We start from the raw sequence: 11709 nt of genomic DNA on the forward strand, positions 1-11709 counted from the left end.
GAAAGGAAGAAAGAAAGAAAGAAAGAAAGAAAGAAAGAGAAAGGAAGAAAGAAAAAAGAGTGACTAATAAGGGGGTGTTAGTTCTTACCTATTTGACTGGTAAAATCAATGTTTGATGATGCTAAAAATTAAGGAATGGCAATAAACATGATCTCTTATATATTCTGCCTGGAAAATATGAATGAGTTCAACTACTTTGGAAACATCTAGCAACATCCTATTAAGTTGGACATTCACTGTACCATGAAGACTATACCCCAAAAGCTTTCCCACAATGTCAAGAGAAGCTGTTATCCACAATGTGGAATAACAAAGGGGTAACAAAAACATTGATACAAGACCTGGTATTTATAAACTAACAATTTAAGAATATTAAACAGGGCTGGAGAGATGGCTCAGCAGTTAAGAGCACTGACTGCTCTTTGAGAGGCCCTGATTTCAATTCCCAGCAACTTCTTGGTGGCCTAGAACCATCTAAAATGGAATCTTATTTTTTCTTTTGGTATGCATGAAAACAGAGCACCCATATATGTGAAATAAATCTTTAAAAAAATATATTAAACAAAGCAGAATGTTACCCAACAGTAAAAATGAACAAACTGAGAAGCTAATTTGTTGGGTCCTCCTGGTCTGTCAGTGCAGGAACCATGACCAGGGGAGTGAGGATGATTATAAGAAAGGCAGAAAGAAGATGCAAGAGACAGATATAAGAGGGCTGTTGGTCAATACCATGACAGCAACAAGTGTATTTTCTCAGTGTCTTTTAAAGGCAAACAACAGAAAGCATGGCCAATTCCAGGAAGTTAAGTGATGACCACAAATGCTTGCATGGTCAGTTTATGTTATACAGTATCCATGTTTGACTATGGTCATTTCCTTCAGGCGTGGACAATCTCTCAAGAATGTATATGTAAAGTGAGGAACTTGGCAGTATATAACATATATCTTAATTAAAAACAAAGACAGATGTCGGCAGACTCATTTGCAGGCAAGAAACCAGACAAAGAAACTGGTGGATGTGCTCCCCACATGTCCCTTTTTTTATCCATGCAAACCAAAGCTGTCTCAGCTATTGGTTCAGTCTTAGGTGGTCCTTCAAGAAGTGTAGACCTTACCGTCATTGGTACACGATTTCTAGCGTTCATACCCTGTCTTAGGTTGATCCACCTCTGAGAAAATCTTACCCTTTTTGTTTGTGTGTGTGTGTGTGTGTGTGTGTGTGTGTGTGTGTGTGTGTTTGTCTTTTTCTTTAAGAGCCTTGCATCTTATCAGTCATGGAGCAGAATGTTATGCCTGTCTTAGGTTGCCATCTGAAAACACAGCTCTTACCTGTCATTGGCATGCAAATAATCTTGTATTCATGGCCTGTTTTAGGATGATAGGGCTTTCAAGACGATCTTACCTGTCATTGACTACCAGCTTGTGCTGGACTGGACCTTGAATTTATATAACACTGCTTTGACTTTGATGATTCCTCTCAAAAGAACAGGTAACAGACATGCCATGAAAAAGATCATAAAGCCAAATCCTGCTATGCCCAATAAGAGAGATATAAACAAGTACTATAAAGGAAAAGCAGCCTGTAGCCTTTTCATAATATCATTTGCAATGCTAGTACCATCAAAAGACAAAAGTTTTGCCTTTCTTAAAAATACAACCTCCTTATGCAGGGCTAATAAATATAAAGAAATATTAGTATTATGTTTTATACCTTTAAGGTGCCTTTTTACTCTGGTCTAATTATGCTAACTCATTATACATTTTTTGAGTTGTATAAATTCATATCCATGACATTCCAAATGGCTTCTGATTTTCATTCCTTGTACCTCATCTCTCATGATCTGCAATATATCAATTCTTTTTTCTAGCCATGTATCCAAATCCACTTGTATGCTCAGGGCATTGGTTACATTTTCAGCAAGATCATTAACAAATCTAGCTGTTTGTACTACTCGTGCTAAAACTAATGCAGAAGTAGTAGCACTGGTTATAAGAGTTATGAGAGCAAAAACACCAACAATGGTCAACCCAACCATACATTTGCTCTTTGCCAGAGATGACCTAATTTGTCCAATATTTATAAGCCTTTTTCAGAATATCAGGGTTCAGATACATTTACAAGAATCATAATAGAAGCTGGTTGATGTACTACCATTACATATTGACCATCATACAGTGCAGACACACAACTGGACAAAAGACAATTAAAACAAGAAACATTGAACTCATTATCAGAGCTGATAACAAAGGTAACATTCCCAATTAGTAAAAGATTAGATGGGGTAACACAGGATGTTACATAATTACCTTAACTCCAGAACCTGTTTCATTTTCTCCAGAGCAAACATAACATCATACAAAGCAGCTGCCAGTTTCCACATATGTCTCTGAAAACGTCCAGAATCAGCCCTCCAAAGGCCCACTGTCATTTCCTTTTATCAAATATTGGATTGATTTCCAGATGAGTCCATGATTGAATTGGGATGGCTGGTCACATTAAAGGAAATACAAGGGTCATTATAACAACTGCTCCATTTGATTGATTTTTCAAAGGCAGGTTCCAAAGTCTCTGTGTTCTCTATCCCACAAGATCTAAAAGCCTGAGGCAAGACACTTGTCAAACTTGTCTCAGGATATAGGCATTCCCATCTTAATACTTAATGCTTAAGCTATAATATACTACAGTCTTAGAGACATTCTTCTTCCAAGTCTAAGGGTCCACAGAAACATATCCAGCATTGGCACTATTTCTAATAAATCAAATAGGAAACCCTGTCTCACAGCAGTGTAATTCACTAATATTACATACTTTTTATACTCTCAGACCAAGGGAATCTAACAGTTGAGTATTACTAGAGGTCACAAGTACTTCTGGTCATAACCATACAGAAGGATGTAGCAAAAGTGAGTCAGGAACACATGCTCAATACAGCTTCACTGTCACCATCACCAGGGTACTCAGCAAGATCATAGCATCATTCTTTGTCCATCAGCATGTCTCACCAACTGCTCTGGCAGTTACCTGTGAAAGAAAACAAATATACCCTCTTACCCATATTAATACTGGATTGGGATCATCCAATATTGCCAGTAAAAGAATCCTTCCATTTCACATAGGCATAAGTATTCCGAGTTGTAGAGTACCATAGACACTCATCCCCAGAGTGTCTGTTGTCATCCAATGTCAAAAAGTTCAAAATAAAATTTTGTGGAGAAGGAGCATACAACTCCCCCATTTTTTGTAACTGATTTTTAAAAAATGATTGTATGTGAGTACATTGTAGCTGAACAGATGGTTGTGAGCCACCATGTGGTTGCTGGGATTTGAACTTGGGACCTTTGAAAGAGCAGACAGTGCTCTTAACCGCTGAGCCATCTCTCCAGCCCTGTAACTGATTTTTTAAGCGTTCCATGATCTCATTCCATAATTCCTTGTCCTTAAGGACATGTAAAATTATGTATATTATATGGATTATAACATATTTTATAGATTTAACTCATATTTAATTCATATTTTTACATATATAATTAATATATGACAAATAGGACTAGAGAGATGGCTCAGCGATTAAGAGTACTAACTACTCTTCCAAAGGTCCTGAGTTCAAATCCCAGCAACCACATGGTGGCTCACAACCATCTATTATGAGATCTTACACTCTCTTCTGGTGTGTCTGAAGACAGGTACAGTATACTTACATATAATAATAAATAAATCTTTAAAAAAATATAATAAATAAATCTTTAAAAAATATGTATATATAACAAATAAAATTTTCATTTAAAGTATAAAATTAGCATTTAATGTATATGATTTTATTTAGTATATAATACATAAGCATATAAATCATATTCAATGTATATAATTTATATTTAACTTGTATAATTTATACTTAATGTAGATTTTATATTTAGTGTGGATAATATATATATATATATGTATGCATGTGCAAACATGTGTGGTTATATGTCTCAGTATATGTAAATTCTAACATGTGTTGTATATATTATTTTATATAATTTATTTTTGGGGCCACCTGCTGGATTGAATAAGAACAGGCAAGTATACTTATCTGGAATCCATTTGATCTGTGACAGGTGGGTCAAAGTCATAGGACTCTTGATTCCCAGGAGTTTATGTGAACTTTAGTTTACAAAAGGATATGTATTTAGTATTTACCAATGTATTGAAATCCATATTTTAGAAATACAGTTAACAGGTGTCTGTTGGACAACAAGAGTAGACTCATGCCTCTGAGACCTAGGAAAAGCTATGGGTTTAGGTGAAAAGGCATAGAAAATTTTTTCCTCAATCCAGAGAGCTAGATACACAGATTGAACAGAAATGATTTTAGCATGATGAGAAGCATCTTTAAGTTTATATTCAGAAAACAGCCAAAAGGAAATTAAAATCTTGAGTTTATGACTGAATTATAAACTGCCAATGTTCCATTAGCTTATCAGAATTCTATTGATCAATGTTCAAATTCTAAACTTTGAAATAACAATAGCATGTGAGGGGGATATAAAACAGTTCCCCCTTTTCCCCGTTAAATAATTGTTACATCTCTACAACTTGCATTTATATACCTTCTTAGAACCTCCAACATTTACAACTTGCATTTACTAACTTTAAACATCACTAGCATTAACCAGCTTTAAATATCTTTACTTGCACTTAGCAACTTAAAACATTTCATCTGAACTATGTTTTATTTCTAAATCATCATTATCCTAGTTATTTTATATTCTTTGACCTTCATCACTTGCTTTAGTTAATCTCAAATATTTTCCATAGACACTTTTTCTTAGACCTTGACCTGCTGGATTGAATCATAACTTATCTTTGCCAGAGCCTGCGCTTTCATGCTGTCCATAGCAGACATGTTTCTGCTTCCTCTGCTGCCCAAGAAGTGAGGAGCAGGAGTGAGCCCTGTACCACGACCAGCTCTGGGACTACTTAGTTTTACTTTCCTTCTCTGACACCTATTTCTCCTATTCCCAATCAAGGGCCAAAGACTAAAGGTACCTACAGGTATTTTACCTGTTCAATACACATCATAATAATCTTGAAGTCTTTCCCCAACCTTCTTCCAGGCTATGTTCCAAGTACTGTGTGGCAGACATTTTGTGGAGAAGCACAACACATGTTTATTCACTCATGAAAAGAAATCCATGGCAGACCCAAATAATAATTACACTAATGTTTAGCATGATGAGACTATGAGGCTTTACTGGCATTTCTAACAGGAAATGGGCCATGGATAACTTACAATAACTAAGGATAATTCAAAATGATCAGCTGAGTCCCAGAAATCCCACCCCAACATTGGTGATAGCCCACAAAAGCTATAACCAAGGGCTCTCTATACAGCTAGAGGGGAGTTCCATAGTCCAAATGTCCTTTCTCTGCAGCTCTGCCAGCCAGTCTTTGCCCCAAGCACTTGTTTATCACCCCTTATTTTTTGCTGAGGAAGGACCCTCAATAATTTTTCAAGTTTCTGTTCTCCCAGACAAGTAACCTTGTATTCACCAGAGGCTCACAAGCATCCTCTTCCCTCCCGGAGAGATGCTGCAATTTGGATGGGATATAATTCAGAGGAATACACCATATTCCTCCCATAGGAAAAGTGTGTCAGCACTCCATCATTGCTTGGTAGCAGTTAACTTTGGCTCACAGTTTTTGAGGTTTTGTTTTAGATTCATCATCTAGACTGTCTAGGAACTCCACAGCATCCCATTCTTGCCCTATCAACATAGTTGAGTTGAATGGGCAGCCATTTGTATGACTTCACATGTAAAAGTTACTGGTGATACGGGTTCACCTCACTTTCTGTACCTAGAAGCAAAATGTGGTTGAGTAATCAGAAACCATTCAAAGCAAAAGAATGTGGAACTTCAGATGTTGTCCCTTTTATAGAAGGAACAGGCAGCCATTTCTATTAAAACTCACATTCATGGCAGCCATTCATTATGAGAATGTTAAGCAAACACAACAAAGCAGAGGACACTGAGATGAGTAGCTGAGAACAAGAGTAACTGGGTATGGTGGTATTAACAGTGTAGAGGGAATGCTGGGCCTCCCACAAAGGCTTTAAGAGACTCAGAAAACACCTAGACATTGCATTTCACCTCACTGTTTTATTTTTAAAAACAAGATACTTCTTTTCCCTGAAGCCCCTTCACTTGTGCCATCATCATTAAACAATGCTAAAAAAATAAAGCAGCTCTAGGAAGGAAGTTTTTTGTAAATACCTAGGAAGGAATTTTAATCTAACAACATGGCTGCTCTGGCAAGGGATCATATCCAAAGTACTTCTAGGTCCAAGTGATCTGGCTGGAATGGCATACATCTAACCCTGTGGCTGGAATATAGACACTTAATACACACTTTTAATCCTTAACAATGTAAAATTAGTTTGTAGAAGGAAGCAGCCATGTTTGAAAGAGAAATCTAATTGAGGGGAAGATAAAGTGGCCAATCAGAAAAAGATTTGACAGAATAAGTCAGAGACAGGATACACTCAATCTCACAAATACAACATAGGAAAGAAAGACTACTTAAGAGAACAACATAGGAAAGAGAGGCAACTTAAGAGAACAGAAAAGAGAGAGAAAGAGAGAGAGAGAGAGAGAGAGAGAGAGAGAGAGAGAGAGAGAGAGAGAGGCAGTTTTACAGAAACGATTTGCAGGGGAAGACAAAATAAGCCAGAGAATGAGAAAAACTCATCAGAAGAGATTGTCAGAGTTAGTTTGAGGCCAAACACAACAATTCAGTCAGATGAAAGAAGCCAGTTTGAATTAGTCAGCTGGGAAATGAGTGTGGGCCAGAACAGCTGAGTTGAGCCAGCTAACTAGAGTTCATAAAAAGCTAGAAAGGGTCAGTTTACTCAGCAGTAAGCCTCTGAGATGGCAATTATATCTGGTGAATAAAAGTTACTTTTATAGTTAATGGCCATAACTTCATACATAGCAAAACCACAGGTACTTCAAACAACCTAATAACGGTACTTTAAGGTCATAGAAAGACCAGTACAACCCAAACCAACAAAAGCAGAAGATGACAAAACACGATTATGGAAAGATCTCAAATTAAATGCACAACAAATGGACAAAAAAAAGACCAAAGAAATTTCTTATTTGAAAGGGTTATTAAAACTGATAAATTCTTACACAAACCAACCAAGAGAAGATGCAAATTAATAAAGTTAAAAGCAAAAGGAGATGTTTCAACAGCTACAACTAAATTAATAGGACCACTAGAGACTTCACTATGTAACCTTGACTGGCCTTGAACTTGCTATGCATACCAGGCTGGCCTGGACATCATGGAGATCCACCTGCCTCTGCTTACTAAGTGCTAGGATTAAAAATATCTACTACCATTCCCAGGTGGATCTTTTGAAAACTTATATATACTCCAGAGAGTTGATAATCTAAAAGAAATGGATTTCTAGATTCACTTAACCAACATCAAAATTGAAATAAAATGCTATAAAACACTTAGATTAATATAAGGAGCCAGATTGGAGTAGTTATAAAATATCTTCCAACAAAGAGTATCTCAGAATCAATAGGTTCACTGATGAAATGCATGAGCTGTGAAAGAAGAGGAAAAAGTAAAAAATAAGGGATACAATGCTCCTGAAGTGTTCTATCAAATGGACAGTGGAGGACATTTCAAACCTTAGTCTACAAGGCCAGTACTACCCCAATATCAAAATCACATAAAGATACAACAAAAATAGAAAAGTATAAGTCAATATTTTTAAAGAATATTTACAGGGATATCCTGAATAAGAATATTTAATATTTGACCCAAAGTTCACCAACACATTCCAACAATGATCTTGCATGATTTGGGGTTTTGTTGCTGTTGTTGTCATTGTTTGGTTTTTGTTTTTCAAGACAGTGTTTCTTTGTGTAGCCATGGCTGTTCTGGAACTTGTTCTCTATAGACTGGCCTCACACTCAGAGATCTACTACTACCTACCTCTGCCTGAAAGTGCTGGGACTAAAGGCGTGTGCCACTGTAGCCCGCGCAGTCTTCTCGCTGGGAAGAAGACACGTGGACACACTAGGTTCCTTCTGCAGCGATGTTTACTGCCCTCTCCCAGAGGGAAAAGAGAGGTCGAGCCCAAAATCCGCACTGCTTATATACACCACAGTGCGGCGTGTCTGCCCATGATTGGCTGTCTGCTCATTACCCTACGTAACACCCCAGAATGGGCCATGACATGGCGTCTTTTCACTCTATGCACATGCGCAAACAGTTGTTTACTCGACAGTGGAAGTAGGCGCCATCTTGCCATGGCGAATGCCTGTCCAGCTTCATGGCTCCCCACATGCCACCACATCCTGGCTTGATCCTTCATATTTAACAAGGGTTCAACAATCCTTGTTTAAAATCCTAGGATAATTTTAGTCAACAAATGCCTCAACAACGGGCATATAATCAGATTCAAGGGAGGAGTTTCATGCTCAGCCATGAAGAAGAAATTTTGTCATGTTCTGGGATATACACGGAAAAATAGTTATATGTAATAAGCCAGTTCCATAGAGACATGTTTTGTTTAGCTAGAGACATGGGTGGGTGAATGAGGCCTTAATGTAAAAAAAAGGGGCCTTTTAAACAGATGCAAGTGGCTGGTGAAATGTAACAGAGCTAAGAAATATGATATTAACATTCATTATATGTATGTATGGGAATGTCATACTAAAATTCCTCACTTTGTACAGTTAATATAAACACAAGCTTACAATAGGAAAAAATAAAACCAAAGTTTAAAAGTCAAACAAAAATTGTTTGAAAATAAAACAATGAACAAGAAAATGAACTTAAACTCCAAAGCAAAAGCAGTTAAATGAATAAATAAAATGAAAGAAACATTTTAGTGCTCAAACCAACAAATTGTGAAACTCCTTATGTCAGGTTCCAAACATTGGAAACTTTGAGTTGATCAGAACCAGGGATGGAGTCTGGCTGTTCTCCAACCAACACCAGCTTCTCTGAAGTGTGAGGACAAAACCCATCCCCAGTCAGTGCCTTATATGTCCAGTGCCTATCATTCCTCACAGTGGTTCCTTGTGATGTCACAGCAAGGAAGAACCCAAAGCAGCTAGGCACAAGCCAAAGCGGTTCCTCTCACCTTCTGTCCCTAAGAATTGTGTAAGTTACTTTCCCCATAGCTGTGACCAAATCTCTGACAAGAAGTAACTTAAAAGAGGAAGGGTTCAATGTGAATCAGGATTTCAGAGATTGTGGAGATATAATGGGAAGAGCTGGTGGCTCAGGAGAGGCATCTGAAGCAGTCTGTTATACCACAGTCAGGTTATCATTTTCCTAGGGACCTCATTCTTCCTTCTAAGCTTCCACCTCTCAAGAGTTCCTTAACCCCATAAAGAGCACCACAAGCACTGAAACACATGAGATGGGGTGAGACCTTTCACATTCAAAACATAAAGATATTATTGTTTTAACATATAGTTGTATGGTTGCACATGCCTTTTGTCCCAGTACTTGGAAAGCAGAGGCAGGAAGATTCTCTGAGTTCCAGGATAGCCTGGTCAATATATTGAGTTCCAGACCAGACAGAGTTACAAGGTGAGAGCTTGTTTCAAAAACAAAAAACAGTAGCAAAAATGAGGAAAGCCTAAATTTTGTGTTTCTCTGAGGTACAGACATGGTTGTTGACAAGAGAGTAGACATACAGTCTGATTCAATGACATTTTGGTGCAGATCTGAACAATCATGATATTGAATTCCTTTTACTTAAGCTCATATTTATGGACATCAATAGGATGGTAGCTCTACCATGACAATGATACTATAACAAAATGTACTGTCCCTCAAGACATCCAAGAGAATTTCTCATAAGTGGCATGGTTTGGGTGTGTGTGTGGAGACAATATGATAGGGAAAGTTTTAGTACCTGAAATGACTGTGGGTAAGTCACAGAGCAAATGAACATGATTTAAGTGAATGCCATAATGCCATTCCTTACTTTATGTAGGTAATATATAACAGCAACATTTTAAAATAAATAAAAGTGAACAAACCAAAGCATAAGATATCAAAAAATGAGAAAATATAGTTAAGGGGAAAACAGAATGATAATTTTTAAAATGGAAAAACATTAAACTCAAAACCAAAACAATAGATCAGAATATAAACCAAACCCAATAGATCAGGAAGCAAACTCACTATGCTTATGCCAAAGCAGATTATCAAAGTCCAATTCAAAAGACACTGTGCAAGTATATCAGAGACAAAAAAAAAAAAAACCAACCTCTATGCAGCCAGCCAACCGTGTTTCTGCCGTATCAACCTGTGCTTTATGTAAGTGGGGCATCTACCATTCCCCACAATGGCTCCTGAAGGTCACAGCCGAAGTGGACCAGTCATAGCTGGTTACAGCCCATAGTGATTTTTCTCATGGGCTACCTCCCAGGAATGTATTAGTTCTTCTCTCATCTCTGTGACCAAATTCATGGCTAGAAGCAACTTAAGGGAGATAGCTTATTTTGGCTCAGGATTTCAGAGAATGGGGAAGGCATTGTCACAGGAGGAATAGTGTCTTGAGAGATGGGTCTGAAGCATTCATTGGTTATATGGATTTAGCAGACCACCATTCCTCCTCGTGACCCAGTTCTTTTCTCCTGCTGTTATGTCTCCCAAAAATTTCCTTACCTCCCAAAACAGCACTGTTTGCTAACTGCCAAGCTTTCAATCACATGAGAGGTTGTGAGAACTTTCACGTTCAAACCGTAAGGACATTTGGACTGTCATAATAATGAAAGCAGTAGTAACAAAAAAGGCAGACTCAGAACACTTCCTGTTTCCGTGGGTTACTAGAAGTACTGGTTATAAGATGGTGGTCTCATAGATGCTGCATTGTTCTTTTCACTCTGGCACTAAAATTCCACAGGAACTTTCCCTTTGACAGAAAGCATCTCTAGGCCTTTAATCCCAGCACTTGGGAGGCAGAAGCAGGTAGATTTCTGAGTTCAAGACCAACTTGATCTACAGAGTGAGTTCCAGGACAGCCAGGGCTATATGGAGAAACCCTGTCTCAAAACAAACAAACAAAAAGCATCTCTAATACTCAATGTATCCAATCCCTTTTCTTAAGCTGGTATTTATGGGCATTAAAAGGATAAGAGTTCCTCCATGCCACTGATGTTGTAACAAAATATTGTGCTGCTCAAGACACTCCAGGCTATATTTTGTCTGATAAGTGACATAGCAGAGTGGTGATTAATAATAGGTAAACTGTTAAGTACACGGAAAGACTGGATAGAAGTATGAGAGCAAGTATATAGATATGTTCAAAGTACATGCCACAATGAAATCCTTTATTCTGTACAGTTATTAAGTACTAACAGAAGTTTGTAGATAAGAAAAATAAACAAGTAAAAAAGTCAAAGACAAATTAATATTTAATAAAATCGAGTTAATAATACAAAAGCTGAAATGAAAGCACTGATTAAACTAAAAACCAAACTAATAATTAAAAAAGGAAACTAAAACCCACAAACCAAAACCAACCAACCTGGAAACAAGCTTACTATGTGCCTGTCAAAGTAGATTACTGATATCCAATTCCAAATGATCAATAACATATAAGTCATTCAGAGCCAAAGTCTAACCCAACTGCTTCACAACAGCCAACACCTGCTCTGCAGTGGAAGTTCTAGCCCCAGCCAGTG

The 11709-nt window shown here is 37.5% G+C and overlaps 1 protein-coding gene across 7 annotated transcripts in view; it reads right to left on the reverse strand.

Moving 5' to 3' along the window:
• The window catches only part of Tmc1 (transmembrane channel like 1), a 184533-nt gene extending 175510 nt beyond the window's left edge, over window positions 1–9023 (reverse strand). For 5 of the 7 annotated variants that reach the window (XM_031389906.1, XM_031389908.1, XM_031389909.1 and 2 more), the window contains exons 1-3: window positions 8905–9023; window positions 2810–3022; window positions 2308–2487 (exon numbers count right to left, since the gene is read on the reverse strand). The gene's annotated coding sequence lies outside the window, so the exon portion shown is untranslated. Of the gene's footprint in view, window positions 1–2307; window positions 2488–2809; window positions 3093–7993; window positions 8038–8904 lie in introns of those variants that run through there. The other 2 variants (XM_031389904.1, XM_031389903.1) reach the window with 2 other exon arrangements.
• Window positions 9024–11709: the final 2686 nt, after the last annotated feature.

This window comes from Mastomys coucha, unplaced genomic scaffold (assembly GCF_008632895.1).
Source record: "Mastomys coucha isolate ucsf_1 unplaced genomic scaffold, UCSF_Mcou_1 pScaffold21, whole genome shotgun sequence".
Lineage (NCBI taxonomy): Eukaryota > Metazoa > Chordata > Mammalia > Rodentia > Muridae > Mastomys > Mastomys coucha.